We start from the raw sequence: 18636 nt of genomic DNA on the forward strand, positions 1-18636 counted from the left end.
ATTACTAAACAACTCTCATCCATAACTTTCTGTAAAACAAAGGGATGTTCATAATAATTTCCCTTCACGCTTACTGGTGAATTGATTTTTATACCCTAATCTAAAATATAGAATGTAAAAAGTATAAACATAAACCAAAAAACATATATTATTTCCCTGTGTTTAAAATGTATTGGCCCACAGGTCTTCAATACTTAAAACCTAAAATACCATCAAATCATTAGAAATCAATTGTTTATCAACCTTTTTTACTAAAAGAAAAAGAAGTATTCCTATTGACATATAATCAAACACTTTTAAAGTCATGCATTTGACAATGATATCTACCCAAAGGCCATCCTGGATGTGTATATTAGACCTAATTATATAACTGAAGAATAACTTATTAATTAAAAAAAAGATGGGATTGAAGACAAATCTCCCTAGTACAAGTAATTCTGGTTTTCCTATATCTCATTCAACATTTTCCTGAATGTACCCAGATACACTTAACATTTCTTCCCTGAGGGATAATTAACACTGTCACATACTTTGACAAGTTTATACACACACACAAACACACACACCTTACCAAAAGCCATAATTAAATAATCGCACCTGGAAGTAGCAAGCATAAGGTTTCAAAGGTCTCATGCAGTATTAACCCACAAATTCTAAATGTACTTATGATTGTGGAATACCATTTTTAATTACAGCATAAATTAAGAAATCTAAATAATACAACTACCATACAGCTAAAATTCTCATTTATGCAGCTATGAGTTAAAAGAAATATAATACCATAATTTCTTGCATTTTCTGGCATAAAAGTAAAAACACAATACAAATTTAGGCTATTCTATCAAGATTACAAGAACTAAACCTTCACCCCAGAAGAATCCAATGACACACAAAAGCATCTGCATTGTTTTACATATGGAAAAATGTCTCTCCCCAAAGTAGTAATAAACAACTTCTAATTTCCTAAGAAACTTGTATTTTACATTTGTTTTTTCCTGACTCACTTACACAGCCACAAAGAAACTCAGATATTAAAGAAGTTAAAAGATGTCCTTTTCAATAGCTAACAGCCACCAAAGACTGTGACAAAAGAAAATAGAGATAAGTATTCCATGTTACTGTTTACAAGCAAGCCCAAAGTTTTACTGCTTCACTAGTTAAATCACTAAATGTTAAGAATTATTACATGAACTTAAATCTGGTATATAAAGAGAAAAATATGTGATAAGTGAAAATTACTTTCTATTTCACAGAAAGATTCTCCTCCATCTAAAATAATCCTGTGACCTTGTGGAAACAGTCCTGGGTTAAACACTTAAAGCACAATTCTTTACCAAATTCACCAGTACATTACTGCTCTGAGAGCATTCAATTCAACATCTACTATGTTCTCTAGATGTATATTCATACACTGGTTTAAGCCATTTGCAGAAAATCAACATAAACCCTTAAGAACGTTTGAACTGACATGCAACTTTAGGACATGTGAGTTTTAAATTGACAGATCTTTACATCTTTCATAATGGAAATTATCAGAATATACTCTGAAAGTTAAGTGATTCTTCCACAGAGCAAATTTAACTTGACCTCCTAAATGGTACAGATTTGACACACCATTTAGAAGGCTAAAAGAAATACTGATTTACTTCTTCTCTAAAGCAATACTGTTCAACAAAATTATAATGCAAGTTACACATGTAATTTTGAATTTTCTAATAACTATGCTAAAATGATAAAAATACAATTTTTAAAACATTTACTAAACATGCCAAATATTATTTCAACATGTAATAAATATCTTTAAAATATTTATTCTTTTACAAATTGTACTAAGTTTTCAAAATCCAGTATGCATTTTACACTTACAGCATATCACATTTTCAACTAACCACAACATCCTGGTCCATAGTCAGAATGTGGCTAGTGGCTACACTATTGAGCAGTATACTTTTTAAGTAATATTTTGAGATCTGACATACCACTCTGTTTATAATTAGTTCACATTCATGTCTCCTTTTTAAACTGAAATGGCTGTGACTACAAATATAAGCAAAACTATTAATTCACTGGATAAATCAGGATCAGATCCCCCTTATCTGGGGATCTGGTTAACACACACAAGGTAGTAAATGGATTATTCCTTATTATGTCTCAGGTAGACTTCAGAGATGGTGCTGATCAACAAGAGCAAACACAATTTGTAGCCAAAACACAGGTTAAACACCAAAACATTTTTATATCAAATCATAACACTGCCTTAATTATAGCATCCCTTCCCCTCTCATTCTTGAGCACATACTTCTATGCAATTTATTTATAATATTGCTCTCTAAATTTGATAAATTTTGTCAACCATACAGTCACCATTCAAAAATAAACAGAACACTATATAAGACACAAATGAAAAAAATCAACCAGCTACTTTTAATACAATTTGTCAACCAATCTTAAAATCTGAGTTCCACTGAATTTGATTCTTCTCACAATTTCAATTAATTTACTGCTAAGAAATTTCCCAAGTCATTAGGATATTTGCTTAAAATGTAAACAATTCCAACAATGTGCTTTCTAGAAAATAACAACTACAACCATAGCTTAGCACATAAAATTTGTCCTTTAGGCAAGTTATTGAATAAATCCAACAGATACAACTATACTCCTGTTTAATGCTTTTACATTTTGTAACACCATATTCAACAATTTCTAAATTTGGAAAATCAATTCAGATTGCACACAAGCACTAACTTTAAAACTTAAAACCTTACAGGTTTCTACAAAATACTTGTGAGTAAATATATTCCACAGAAAAACAACAGAAAAATCAACACCACAGAAACAAATCTCAGCAGGAAGCACAAGATCACTATATTCATCAGTACAGAATATATGATACATGCTAAGAGTATTTTTCTCCTAATTTAATTTAATTCACCTAGGCAATTATTGTTTAAAGCACTTGCAAAGCTTTAAGGAAGCAAACATAGCTAGCTAGCCTCTTCAGCTGCACATACATACAAGGATAATACATTCATCTCCTGATATTATTCCACAATTTAGAAATCAAAACAACAAAATTTGTTTCTTACCTGAAGTTAGAAGAGGATTAAGGGTTATTTCAGCTAGATCCTTCTGAATTCCGTTAGTAAAATCGGAACAGACAAAAAGGATTTGAGACAGTCTACAGAATAACCAGAAAATCAGAATGCCCTCTACCATCATGCAGGTAAATGCAAGGCTGGTTTTGCCTTCAGTAATGCTAACATGGCTGCTTCCTCTTTGTTCTCAGAGGCATAACCCAAACTCCTTAACAGAAAATTGCAGCTTTTTTCTCACTCGCTACTGTAAATAGGTAAGTCACTTACACCTGATTTGAAAAAGTCCTCCACTACTACTAAACAAAAGGATATAAAATCTATTTTAAAACTCTTTTTACCAAAAAAATTCTCTTTTCAAGCTTATATGCAAATGAGACAAAACGGAAGAAGGAAAAGCACTAGAATATTTTTGACAATGACTTCAATCCACTTTTATTGTGGTAAAAATTAGAAAGCTATTGCAAAAACACATTAATAGTTTTATCAATATTTATCTGTTTAAAAAAAGTTTAAAATTTACAAATACCTTTACCAATGAAAAACTTCCAAGGACTATTTTAGCAATCTTACTTAACCATTTGTTTTCTCTGATCTTAGGTTCAGCACGTAAATTTAAATTTCATACTCTTGGAGGAAAGAGGGCCTTGAGGTAAGGGGAAAAAGCATTTCTCTGATTTTCTTGAAATTTACAATGTTTTTAAAAGTTGTTTAATGTTCTTTCCACAAGATTACAACACACTGAGAAGAATTTTAAATTATTTCAAAGACTGCTGCTATTCAATATAATATTCTCAAGTTCATTAGTGTTTGATTAATGGTGCAATGAAGGTGAAAATATATAGAAAAATAAGAACATGAATCACTATAAAATGCAATAATTGATCAGTTTTTATATTCTTTCTTTTAGTTGTGATCAATGAAAAACAACAAAACATCAATATTAAGTAATGCTATAGGTGTATTTTATGTTTGATACAAGAGTTCTACTCAATACAACCACTATCACTGATGGAGTCCCATTGATGGAATTTTTTGCCATCATAGAAAATAAAAGTCAGCAGGAAATAAATAATCTTTCACTTACAACCAACAAAATGTTTTTTCCTGCTGTTGATTTTCACTACTATGTCAAGAACATCCACGAGTTTTAAAGTTGTGCAAAGTTTTAACAGCAAAGTGACACCTGAGATTGTTAATGGCTACTTTTCAGTTTTATTTGTTCTCACAAGAACAAGGAGGGATAACTATAACTACAAAAAAAATTATACTTATTACGCAGGATTTAAAGACTTGTTTGTAAAACTAAGCAAATTTAAAATCTGCTTTCAAAAAATGCCAAGGCCTGACATTCAACATTTTTTAGCAAATATAAACTTTTTTGATCATTTCCTTTCATGAAAAGTGACACATTTCCTTTTATGAACCTGCCACCACAGATGCCTGGACTGACACCCAGGTGGACACGTGCTAATTTCACTCAAGAGTATAACTCACAAAAGGAAACATCCCCAATGTACCATCTAATTCAGTTTCACACATTTTCCTTGCCAACTCCTTAAACTGTCAGGATGAGAATTCAGTCTCTAGGACTCTTACTGAAATTACCAAAGTACAGAATAAGTTTGCTTAGAAGCATAATTTTAGTGAGGACGTTTTCATGCTCCCTAAAGGATGACAATTCATTCAAGTACAAATAAAATTGGTCATGAAGTATTTCTGGAGTATTGTTCTTGATGTAAAAATAAAAGCATCCAATTGCTTGGAAGACAACCTGACAATGTTACCTTTTAGCACTAGTGGATAGCTTAGCAGTGGTTTTGCTAGAGAGTGTGGTGCTCTACTTCCGATGGGTGGCAGAAGGTTCTTTCTTCATGATCTTCAGGCTCTGGAGCAGCAGGGTCTTGCTGGTCCAAATCTGAACTACCACTGCTGGTACTGGGGCTGTCATCATCATCGGACATTTGCTTATCACTGGCCATCTTCATGAAGTTATCACTTGGAAAACTTTTTTAAAGAGAAAAGGGAAGAAATGTTAATCTAAGAAATCAATCAACAGCTTTTCCTTATCTTAATATCATTCCCAAATTGTATCTTTATAAAAAGGCTTCAAAAGTGTTCGAATTTATGAAAATGTTACTGGGGATAGGATGAGTTTTACAATGCCAACTCTCAGGGATTGTCCGAAATCACCCACTCACATTTTTTTCCATTCCTTGGATAATCTATCAATTGTCTACTTTCTTAGAAGGCATGAAAAAGATTTGCCGGGGAACTTAAGGCAAGGAGTATTAACAATATATGACACACTGTAAATAACAGATTCTTATGAAAAATGTTAAAAAGTCACTACAGGTCTAAATATTCACAGACTGACATGGGTCAGAGCTACCAAATTCCCTTTCCCAGAGGAAAACATTCCCTGTTAACTGCTCATATGCTTATTTAAGGTGAACATAAAACCTATGCACTAAAACCTTTAAACACAATACTGGGAAATTTAAAACTCAACTAACAAGCTTCCCCAGCCTTTTCCAGGGCCAGCAGTGAAGATTCACCCAGCTGCCACCATGGGAAAAGCAGAATCCAAACTGCACTTTCTGCAAAGCTCCCCATGTCACCAAGGTTCCTTGCTCAATCTTTACATGGGGGGGGGACATTTTATCCAAAATTAACGAAAAGAAGGGTAAAAGCCCAAGGAAAAACAACAAAGCCCCAAGAACTACAACAAATGACCGCGCCCTCATAGGCGAGCTGCTGCTGCTGTCGCTGCTGCTGCCGGTGTCCACGCAGCTCCGCGGACCTTTGTGGGGAAGGCTGCCCACGGACAGCTCCCCACCCCAGCCGCCAAATAATAGGAGCAGCCAAAAGGCCCCGCAACTCGTGGACACCGGTGGCGGAGATGCCTGACGGGAACGTAGCTGCCGCTGCCGCCACCGCCCTAACTGCCCACCCCACAAGACCCCAGCCCCGCCACCCTACCTTGCTGCCTGAAGGAAGCTGCTGCCGCCCCTACTGCCCCCCACGCGGACCCCAGCCCCGTCGCCTTACCTCGCAGTGGGAATGAAGCTGTGCTGGCACCACCCCGGCTGAAGCCCACGCGGACCCATCCCCGCTGCCCTACTTCCTGGCGGGAACAAAGCAGCCGCCACCGCTACCACAGCCCTAGCTGCCCCCAAAGCTGACCTCAGTACCGCCACCTGAGGAGGAGGAAAGAGGCGGCGGCAGGAAGGAACGAGGCGCGGCAGGAACAAACTAGGCGGTGGCAGGAACGAGGCAGCCACCTGAGGAGGAGGAAGGCGGCGGCGGTGGCAGGAAGGCGGCGGCCGCCGGAGGAGGAGGAGGAGGAACGAGGCGGCGGCTGTCGGAGGAGGAGGAACGAGGCCCCGCTGCGGCAAGAAGGCGGCGGCCGCCGGAGGAGGAGGAGGAGGAACGAGGCGGCGGCTGCCAGAGGAGGAGGAGGAACCAGGCGGCCACCAGAGGAGGAGGAACCAGGCGGTGGCCGGAACGAGGCGGTCACCTGAGGAGGAGAAACGAGGCGGCAGCCGGAACCAACCAGGCGGCGGCCGGAATGAGGCGGCCACCTGAGGAGGAACGAGGAGGCCGCCGGAGGAGGAGGAACCAGGCGGCGGCGGGAACCAGGCAGGCGGCAGCGGGAACCAGGCAGGCGGCAGCGGGAACCAGGCAGGCGGCGGCGGCGGCAGGCGGCGGCGGCAGACAGGCGGCGGCAGGCAGGCAGGCGGCGGCAGGCAGGCAGCGGCTGCCAGAGGAGGAGGAACCAGGCAGGCGGCGGCGGCCGGAACCAGGTAGGCGGTGGCGGGAACCAGGCAGGCGGCGGCGGCGGGAACCAGGCGGCGGCAGGAGGAGGAGGAAGGCAGCAGTGGCGGCGGCAGGAAGGCGGCGGCCGCCTGAGGAGGAGGAACCAGGTGGCGGCCGGAACCAGGCGGCGGCAGGAGGAGGAGGAAGGCGGCGGCCGCCTGAGAAGGAGGAACCAGGCGGCGGCCGGAACCAGGTAGGCGGCGGCGGGAACCAGGCAGGCGGCGGCGGCGGCGGCAGGCGGCGGCGGCGGCAGAGAGGCGGCGGCGGCGGCGGCAGGCAGGCGGCGGCCGCCTGAGGAGGAGGAACCAGGCGGAGGCCGGAACCAGGCAGGCGGCCGCGGCAACCAGGCAGGCGGCGGCGGCGGCAGGCAGGTGGCGGCGGCAGGCAGGCGGCGGCCGCCTGAGAAGGAGGACCAGGCGGCGGCCGGAACCAGGCAGGCGACGGCCGGAACCAGGCAGGCGGCGGCCGGAATGAGGCGGCCACCTGAGGAGGAGCGAGGCGGCCGCCGGAGGAGGAGGAACCAGGCGGCGGCGGGAACCAGGCAGGCGGCGGCCAGAACCAGGCAGGCGGCAGCGGGAACCAGGCAGGCGGTGGCGGCGGCAGGCAGGCAGCGGCGGCAGGCAGGCAGGCGGCGGCAGGCAGGCGGCGGCCGCCAGAGGAGGAGGAACCAGGCGGCGGCCGGAACCAGGCAGGCGGCGGCGGCCGGAACCAGGCAGGCGGCGGCGGCCGGAACCAGGCAGGCGGCGGCCGGAACCAGGCAGGCGGCGGCGGCCGGAACCAGGCAGACGGCAGCGGCGGCAGGCAGGCGCTGGCCGCCTGAGGAGGAGGAACCAGGCGGCGGCCGGAACCAGGCAGGCGGCAGCCGGAACCAGGCAGGCGGCGGCGGGAACCAGGCGGGCGGCAGCGGCGGCAGGCAGGCGGCGGCCGCCTGAGGAGGAGGAACCAGGCGGCGGCCGGAACCAGGCAGGCGGCGGCGGCGGCAGGCAGGCGGCGGCCGCCTGAGGAGAAGGAACCAGGCTGCGGCCGGAACCAGGCGCGGCAGGAGGAGGAGGAAGGCGGCGGCCGCCTGAGCAGGAGGAACCAGGCGGCGGCCGCCTGAGCAGGAGGAACCAGGCGGCGGCCGCCTGAGCAGGAGGAACCAGGCGGCGGCCGCCTGAGCAGGAGGAACCAGGCGGCGGCCGCCTGAGCAGGAGGAACCAGGCGGCGGCCGCCTGAGCAGGAGGAACCAGGCGGCGGCCGCCTGAGCAGGAGGAACCAGGCGGCGGCCGCCTGAGCAGGAGGAACCAGGCGGCGGCCGCCTGAGCAGGAGGAACCAGGCGGCGGCCGCCTGAGCAGGAGGAACCAGGCGGCGGCCGCCTGAGCAGGAGGAACCAGGCGGCCACCTGAGGAGGAGGAGGAACGAGGCGGCGGCAGGAACCAACCAGGCGGACTTTGCGGGCGCCAACCCCCGCCCCCCCCCCCGTTGCCTTATCTCCTGGCAAGAAGGAAGCAGCCGCTTCCACCACCCACAGGAGCCCAGTCCCGCTGCCTACCTCGAGGTGGAAGGAAGCTGCTGCTGCCGCTGCCGACCTTGCAGACCCCAGCCCTGCTTCCTGACCTCGCCGGGTGAGTAGTTTTGCTTGTGTATAACTACCCCACAATAGACTTTTGTCATTTAAGACGGCTGCAGGAAATCTTTGCCTGTCATATTTAGGAATACAATGACAAGGAAAGTGTGAGTTTCTGCATGGGTGTACTCATAGCTATGTGAATTGAGTGCTTGGCCCACCACATTCATTCACTGACTGCAGAACCATGTCCTGTGCACCTGACAGAAAATATGTGCAATATGTATCTCAGCAAAGCTAAAACCATCACCCATCACAGACTACTCCAACTTCTGAGAAAGTGTGGGAATCAGTAATCTTTATATTCTAAGGGTCTCCCTATCATATGTAACCATATCAATATATATGTGATATCATTAGTTCTAACAATTAGAAACAATTAGATATTACTGTCTTGGACAGAATTTTATCCATTCCCTCATTAAAAGAAGTTACTACCTGACTTTCAAATGTATTTATAGTGTTTTCTTGCATTTTTGATTTTTAATTTTGTTGAATATTTTACTTTTATATTTGAACAAAGCCAAATATATCTCTTTTTTTCCTTGTAGGTAGGATTTATGTTTCTTGGCTATCTTTCAAAGAATTCTTACCAATTCCAAAATTACACACAGAATAATATATACTCTATGTGAATTAATGTGTTTTGGCTTTGAGAAAACCTTTGTCTTAACTGAAAATCTTAAATAAAAACTTGAATCTGAATTTGACAAAGAAAAAATTTACATATGTATGTACTTATTTTTATAGACACACATATATATGTTACACACATATATATGTATTTATGTGGCATATCATATGTATATTCATGGCCACATAAATACATATATATGTACATACACACACACATGCACATATATCCTTACCATTGACTTCCTGGTTTAAGTTCATATTACCAGGAGTATTTTATATTATATATTATTTTTATTTATTCTTTTTAGATGCACATGGTGGTAAAGTATATTTTGTGGTTGTACTTGACGTGAAGTTTTAGTAGTTATGTATTCATACAGGAACATGGGAAAGTTATGTCAGATTAACAGGGTTTTTATAGACTGCAAAGTATATTCATATGGCTCACATCATAAGAATACATCAGGAAGTAAAACAAAACAATGGCTATTCTGACCATTTATATAAGATTATTATGCAAATAACACCACTTATAGCTATGGAATTTTGTGTAAAATACAATTAATTTATTCTTTCCACAAATTTAATCACTTGTATTTTTTATAATGATTCCTAGGGATTCTTCCACATTTCATGTCTACATTTACTACCCAAGAAAGAAGATAGAGGCATATAGGTAATGAATCTTTTTTCTCCCATTTCTCAGATGATGACAGTAACATGACCAAAATGTATCACATTGCTGTAGGTTTTTTATGAAGAAAGTGACTTGTTTCCTCTTTTTTAATGTACTTAAGCATACAACTTTCCCCCTGAAATAGTATCCTAAAACATGAGATAATACAATTATATTGAGGAGAAACATACTTTCTTCACTTAAATCAATAGGATTATAGCACTATAGTGCTGTAAGGTGATAATTTTATAATACCAGGTACTCTATTATATACATCATGTGAATTATTTTAGTTATTTCTAGTTATAATAGGGATTAAAACATAAAATAGTGAAATTATTAAGTAATGTTAATGTTCTGAGTATGTGCTAAATATATGTCATATGTATTCTAAAGTAAATAATTTGGAATTTAGATATGAGGTTTTTCATAGAAAGAATTAAATAACCCATTTGAGCATTTTAAGGTAATTTTCAGAATACAAACTATAACACAAATATAGCAGTTTGAATAATTCAAATTCACTGAAATTTTTGTTTAAGTAAATAATGATTTGTTACATATGACTTTTTTTTCCATTGTTTAGAAAAATTACTAAAATTATTTGTAAGACTTTTGGGAGAATAAATACTAACTGAATTTCTACACAATACTATTTTAAACTTTAGATTCAGAAAATCAAATTTTGAAACCTACATATTATAGGCAAGCAAATATATTAAATATATATACACATGAGTTTATGTTCATAATTTTTATGATTCAGGAGTTATTTTTAGTATCTCTGGGGCACACATCCTTATTATCTACACATTTATGCTACACGTTATATATCAAAATAAGTGCATAAGGTACACAGAAACTATATGTATCTGTACAGTGAATTATATGGGACACTCCAGTTAGAGTCTTTTAATTTTTTTTTAAATAAATATGACAGTTGATTGCATTACAATTCTTATTACACATATACAGCACAATTTTTTATATATCTGGTTGTATATAAAGTATGTTGACACCAATTCGTGTCTTCAAACATGTAATTTGGATAATGATGTCTTCACATTCCACCATCCTTGCTAACCCCCTGTGCCTCCCTTTCCCTCCCATCCCTCTGCCCTATGTAGAGTTTCTCTATTCCTCACATGCTTCTCTCCCTACCAACTATAAATCAGCCTCCTTAGAGAAAATATTCGACATTTGTTTTGGGGGGGATTGGCTAACTTCACTTAACATTATCTTCTTCAATGCCATCCATTTACCTGCAAGTGCCATGATTTTTTTCTCTTTTATTGCTGAGTAAAATTCTATTGTGTATATATGCCACATTTTTTTAATCCATTCATCCACTGAAGGCAATCTAGGTTGGCTCTACAGTTTAGCTATTATGAATTGTGCTGCTATAAACATTGATGTGGCTTTGTCCCTGTAGTATGCTGATTTTAAGTCCTTTGGGTATAGACTGAGGAGAAGGATAGCTGGGTCAAATGGTGGTTCCATTCCCATATTTCCAAGGAATCTCCATACTATTTTCATATTTGATGCACCAATTTGCAGTCCTACCAGAAAAGTATGAGTGTACCTCTTTTGACCATAGGGAAAATAGAGACAGATTTCATCTTCTTACTACTCAAAAATAAATTGCCTGATAAATTGCAGTAAAATTCTAAGGAACATTTAAAAAGTTTTATGCATGTATGCTTTTCAATTGTCGGCAAAATTTCAGGTGCCTTTTGAAAATAAGTTTGATATAAAACAAATGGCTAAATTTATATTTTATAGTTCATTGTGTGATATACCAAGTAAAGAAATCCCTTAAGGATATTTTTTTAATTCAGCATAAAAATAAAATTTGAGATTATGAAATGTGCACCAACTTCTGAATTCTAATATCCTGTAGAGGTTCACAATAACACCTCTCTTAAGTAAAGTCTGCAATTTAAACATGCCACAGCTAAATTTCCACTTGCAGTTTGTTTTAACCTAAGAAACCACTCACACCTTGTTAGCAAGCTCTGGGATGCTATGGAAACAGTACAAAAATTACATTAGCAATAAAACAATAAGTGTTTTTAAAATTAGTTCTTCTCTTTCTTCTTTTTTTTTAGTAGTGGTTAGGATTAAACCCAGGGCCTTATGCAAGTGAGGCAAGCACTTTACCAACTGTGCTATATCCCCAGCCCCACAATTGAGTATTGTGGTTATGCATTAGAAGTTTTGTAATCCATATCAAAAACTTTAAAAATCAGGCTTTGTAAAAATCATTCATAGTATAATTTAATTTTATCTATTTCTTCCAGTAATTAAGAAATTTTCTCAAACTCAGTCATGGTATTGATCAGCTTAAAGGCATGGTGAGAGTCTTTTCCATTGTGCAGCTTCAATAAAAGTTAGAGAAACTACTATACCGTGCATATTTCCTGGGGCTAGTGACAGAGATGTTATGGGTAATAAAAGCTGTGTGATGGCATTGGAAAGCCAGTCTTCTTGGAGAGAAACTACTAAAATTACATTTTGCATACTTGGCTCTTTCATGGTGACAGAGAAATATCCTGCATAGCAAATGTGTTCAATACTTAAAATTCGACATATGTCATAATTAAATGTGAATAATGATAAAAGGATATTTTTCAGATGTTTAATATTACAACAATACTTGTACTAGCATAAATAGTTTGAAACAAATCCATTCTACTTAATCATATTTTAGTAATTTAGATTGAGTTTGGAATGCATAATTCAATTGTTGAGTTAATTGAGTCTGTGTACATGTGGATTAACCAAGCTCTAATTGTTCTAAAATTGAGTAATTTCAGAGCATTCATTTTACTTCCTGGGTGATATTTGAACATTCCCTTTATTCAAAGAAACAATTCTGGGGAGATGGATAAAAGAAATCTCTAAAGAAAACTTAAATATGAATATGAACAAAAGTTAGTATTATGTAAGATTAAAGATATATTAGTCAAAATAGAAGCAGTCATAAGATGTGCTTTTCAAACTCAATGTTTATCCACTAATACATTGCATGTAATGACATAGCTAATCTACCATAAATGAATGTCAGTGTTAAGAGAGGCCACATTTAAAAACTCATCCTCTTAAGGAAGATTTATAATTTGAAATGCACTTTGTGTATGATATAAATTGAAAGAATTTATCACTCATAGTATGCAGAAAGAATCATTCACTTCACCAATGAAACTTAACAGTAAAGAAGTCTTTATTTTTATTTTTTATTTATATATGACACTAGAATCATTAAAATTCTTATTTCACATATACAGCACAGCTTTTCATATCTCTGGTTGTATAAAAAGTATATTCACATCAATTCATGTTTTCAAAATATACTTTGGATAATCATAAATGATAATCACATTTCACCATCAATTGTAACCAAGAAGTCTTATATCTAAGTCAAAATATTAATAATAAGTAAAAATACTTAATAATTATGATGTATAAATTCCTATTTTAAGCATTTTATTTCAATGAATTATTTAATTATTCCAAAAATATTATTTGATAAGTTAAAAACATTTAGACCATTTTACAGATGGGAAAATAGAAGCAAAAAAAAGATTAAGTCACTTGCCTGAGTTTCAGAAGCTAAGTTCTGCAGGCAGAATTTGAACTCAAAAAGTCAGATGGTGTTTGTAAATCTTACTGAAGACTCTGTGTTTCTTCAGTCTTAGAATTTGTACTGAGATTAGCACCAATAACAACAAATTGGGCAATTAAATTGGAAACCTGCTTCCTGACCATCACCAACAGGCCTTGCCAGATAGCTCTGCCAAAGCTTCTCTGCTTCCATGTAATAACTAGTATAGTTTTGCCAAGAAAACTCTTAATGACAGGCAAATTATCTTCACTTTAGCTAGTATTATTCTGTCACCTACCACTCAGGTACCAGATCCAAGAACATTTGCCAACAGGTGCTCCTAAAATAGTCTGGACTCTGAGAGTTCTGGCTTTTTTGGAGAAATCTTGCATCACTGAACATATTCTGGGAAGGTGGAGGATTTGAGACACATCACTCTGCCCAGAGATTTTTTTTTCTTCCATTACCCGAGATCCCTGGTGTTATTCTGCTTAGGTCAGTGCCATTTATCAAAGACATATATTGTAATCAAATACTCAATTAAGGATGATGCAATTTGAAGATGACTCCCCATCTTGGACACCAGTAAGTATCACACCAGGATCAGTGGGTGGTCCACCCTTCACTTCTCAGAAATACAGAACTTTCTTTCAGTGATTAGCATGTTGGAAACTGAATATCATATTCTGGAAAGAGGGACCTTCCACTTATTTATAAATGAATGAAAACAAAGGTTACTTTCTGCTTTCATTTTCAAACATAAAATGATGGAAACAGTATATTTCTCACTAAAAGAAGTAGACATTAAATATATTATAGCTAAAAACAAATAGATATTCATAAAATCAGTAATGCATACCCAAGTAACTTCTCCTTTAATTGAATAAAGCAGAGTAATAAAGGCCAATGAAAATGCTCATGTAGCATTTAAAATTTGAGGGTTTTTAATTTTTTTTTTAATTTTGCCAACACTTTACATTCTATTGAAGATTTGTTGGCTCTACAACCTGGCCTAAGTAGGAACTCGTGTGAGCCAGAGAATAGGAAAATGAATCAAACAAATGAGACAATATAGACAGTGTTTAAGTTCAATCCCCAGTACCAAAACAAAACAAAACAAAAAACTTTTTTGTATCACTAAATATCCTGACTCAGGTTTAGGGTTAGCCTCAGTCTCAATTTAAGTGAACTGGATGAGTTGTTTTATGGATATCTTAAGTAGTGTCTGCCACAGAACTTTTCCTGTGTTGCTGTCTCATAATTTGGTGAAGTAATGTTTATGAAGACGGCCAACTGCTAAGAAACCACAGATCTTTTCATTTCTTTTGTTTTGCAAGATATCACTTGCATCACAAAATCTGAATATCAGAGCTTATCAGTGATGTGTCTCATGAAAGAGTCCTTAGTGGATTCTTTGGAACCTGGGAAAATAGATGGAATTCTTCTGGATTGCCAAATGTTCCTTTTAACCACTGTCTCCAGGGGCTGTAAAGTGTAAATGTGAAAGCCTCTACCCAGCAGGGATTGACAGGTGAAGATGCCTGTTGTATATAGAAGACATGACTCTTCTATGTTATCTCTTCTGATGAAAAAGGAAAGATTAAAGTTTGGTGTGTGAGAGATGTATGTGATGGTGGTGGTTAATCAAGTAGATTAGTAGAAAGTAGCTTAAGACTGAGGCCTATCAGAAATCTGTGTGTTTCACACAGAATCATTTTGCATGAGAAGTCAGACAACATGGAAGCACTTACCGCAATCTCTGTTAAATGCAGGGCAACGAAAATAGCAGAACTGGCGAACACCTGGAATGAAGTGTTGCCCAATTCTAGAGTAAGACATAAAGCCAATTAAGAGGGTTTTTTTTAAGGCACAACTGGAAAACAGAGTATTGAAAAGATCACCAAAATAATAACCATCTATACATTGGACATACCTCTTAAGTTATGAGAGATGAATGCCAGTATGTGGAAAGCAGCTACTGTTGCTGGTTAATTTTAGAAAATGTTGAATGTTTCTTCTTGCCAAATCATTTATTTATTTAGTTTGGTTGTGGATGTTGCACATAACAGTTCCTCTCTTACTGGAAGGCTAATATTCTTTTTTCCCCTTCGGAGCTAGATTCTCACTAGGTTGCCCTGGCTGGCCTTGAACCCTGGGCTCAAGTGATCCTTTTGCCTCAGCCTGTCCAGTAGCTGGGGGGACAGGCATGCATCCCTGAGGTTGGCCAGAAGATGTTTCTTAAGTTTGATCTATAGAGTTCCTCAGCAAACATTTTATTAAGCAGCTTTTCATTGTTAAGGACCTAACTATTCAAGGAAGGACCGTCTGGTTGTAGTAATGCACAGTTCTGTGGGAGAAGTACTGTATAGGTACTGTAAGACGTCTTTTGAAACAGGTGTGCAGTGGGAACTTGAAGGAGGGCCATCACTTCAGACTGAAGTTCAGACTGGAGGAAGAGTTCTTTAAACTGCGTAGGCTTCTGAGGAAACTGCACCTGGAATAGTGAGTTAACCTGTGGGTAGTTCAGTGTGCTGGGAGGCTGAGGTGGAAGACCCAGCCAGAGGCCCAGCTCACCAGGAACCTCACCTGCCACTCCTAAATCCATGAAGGATGGTTAGGGTGGTGTGAGGCAGAGAAACCAGAGGGCTGGCCTGATAACCCAGGGGAGGAGGATGGAGACCCGATGAAAGGCAGGGGATATGAGGAGAGGACACACGGATGAGCTAGTGAGGAAGTGAATTTGACAGGAAATTGATTTGGTGTGGACTTGAATTGGGAGGTGGATAACATGAACCATAGGTTTTGGGCTTGGCGGCTGGATCTGTTTTAGGAAGTGGTACTTTTCACAAATGAAGGATATGATATGGAAAAATAGGTATGTTGGGAGAAGGCAGCCCTGGGGGTACATTGGTATGTTCAGTCTGAGATGCTGGTGAATTGTCCAAGTGTAGATGTGGGAGACAGTAGGGTGGATGGTTCCGGAAGTGAGGAGAAAGCTCAGGTTTGAACTACATATTTGCGAGGTTTGTGTGACCAGCAGTTAAAACTTGGGTTGATTGGACAAGGTCATCCAGGGAGAATGCATTGAAGGAGATAGGGAGGCCCAAGGGTAGTCCAGGGCTCAGGAGAACCTGGGAAAGAGGCTCTGAGGAAGAGGAGCACTGAAGGTGCTGGTGTCAGACACCAGGAGAGAATGCAGCATTGTGGGTAAGGCACTGGCCGGAGGAGGAGAGTGGATGTGATATGGACTCACGGGATTTGGCATTTGGGTAATCATCAGGTAGGAATGAGCGCACAGTAGGTGAAGAATCCATCTGTTTTTGCACCACCCATTTCAGTAAATAGCTCTGCTCTCCATCCAGTTGCTCAAACCCAGAAACCCAGGCTCCACCTTGACTCCACCTTGATTCTTTCCACCTTTCCTTTCCCCACATCCAGTCAGTAGCGCGCTCGCCTCGCATGCATGCGGCCCGGGTTCGATTCTCAGCACCACATACAAACAGAGATGTTGTGTACGCCAAAAACTGAAAAATAAATATTGAAATTCTCTCTTAAAAAAAAAGATTTAATTTGAGGAAAGTGTTCCATGGAAAAATAAACTTTAATATCACTGCCATAGCTCATATATGAAGGTAGGACTTAGGACCTACATAAAGCTTTACATTATCTTCCTGCTAAATTTCATCTCCTTGGTGAAGATCAGCATTCCAATCTTAGTGTCCTCTCAGTTCTGACTTTGCCATCCGCTCTATTTTCTGTCCCTCCCAGCTTTGTGCAATCTGCATGTGTCATTAGCTTGACAGCTCTGTCCTCAAACTAATTCTATAATAAAAATGTTTGAAAAGAGTAAAGCCCTTGAACAAGCCCCTAGACACTGCCCACTGGGTATAATAATTCATTAATTGGTGCTCTCTGGGGTTGATTTTTCAAATCACTTATCAATCTATATAACTGTATATAGTGGCTATCTCACCTTGAGCCCAAATTGAGATTCAAATATTTCTAGCAGAATGGACAAGCCTGAGAAAAGCAGATTTGCAAGAGTCAGTTGACTGAGAACTTGGGTAGAGGTCTGAATGAGGAGGGTTATACACAGATGCCTGGGGTGAAGGAATTGATGTCATATGAGTGTCTTTCCCTGACACCATCCTGTGGGTTGGGATCAAGGTCTAGGGATGGGAGAGGTTACAAGAAGGTCTCTGGAGCAGTGGGTTCCCATAGGGCTGATCAGCTCCTTAGGGACCTGAAAAGTTCACTCGTCAATAGGGGAGGAAACCTTTCATTTTCTGAGGTTAGGGTTAGGGAATACCACATTGGAGACAAGTTTTACATTCTCATGGAGAGCATCCTCATACAGCTTATAAGCAGAGGACATCCAGGGGAAATCAGAGCTGAAGGAACACATCCCTAGCAGAGTGATAGAAGAGCATAGCTGAAATACTATCTGGGGACTCACAGACCAGAAAGTGAGGCTGTAAGACAAAGGTGGAAGTCCCTGAGCAGCACAAAGGAGACAACATGTCAGGATGAGTGTTTACAGTGGTGTGATCCTGTCTGTATCCCCAAACAGATGAAGCCTAGAGAGACACAGAGATACGTAAGTCGTTCAGAACACATCTTACCCTATCCTGATACACTGAGAAGAAGCCTGCTGAACTCTAAACGATTTTCTGATGTAAACCCTAGCTTCTGCTCCTTTCTAGAAGATTCCTGACAGCTATTTGGGCCAGTTCTCTGGGAGCAAAACACCTTCCTCTAACTGCAGTCCTCCATCATGTTTAAACTCAACTTTAAATTTTCATGTTTCAGAGCTGCTCTCTGCCCTCCCCAGTCTGAAGAAAACATCATGGTTCCAAAAGTTAGGTAAGAGTAGAGAAATGAGAATCATGAGAAGGTTAATGCGGAATGTGAGGAGTTTCTACGCCAGTGTGGTCCCCAGCTTGCCTGATCACCTGGGACATAATTATATAAAACAAATTTCAGGCCCTTACGTGGAGAAGCAGTGGGACCAGAACCCTTCCTCTACAAGTCCTCCAGATAACTCTGCAGGTCAAGAAAGTTTGAAAACAGTGATTTAGAGCAGTCTCTCATTTTACAAATAAAGAAACTAAAACCAACATGGTTCAAATTGATTCATGCAAGGTTATGGCTTTATTTTCTCATGTTTATGTTTCCAACATCAAATGGCTGCCAAGAGTATCC

At 40.5% G+C, this 18636-nt stretch overlaps 1 pseudogene; it reads right to left on the reverse strand.

Moving 5' to 3' along the window:
- The window catches only part of LOC143386332 (leucine-rich repeats and immunoglobulin-like domains protein 1), a 35565-nt pseudogene extending 18817 nt beyond the window's left edge, over positions 1–16748 (reverse strand).
- Positions 16749–18636: the final 1888 nt, after the last annotated feature.

This window comes from Callospermophilus lateralis, unplaced genomic scaffold (assembly GCF_048772815.1).
Source record: "Callospermophilus lateralis isolate mCalLat2 unplaced genomic scaffold, mCalLat2.hap1 Scaffold_109, whole genome shotgun sequence".
Taxonomy (NCBI): domain Eukaryota; kingdom Metazoa; phylum Chordata; class Mammalia; order Rodentia; family Sciuridae; genus Callospermophilus; species Callospermophilus lateralis.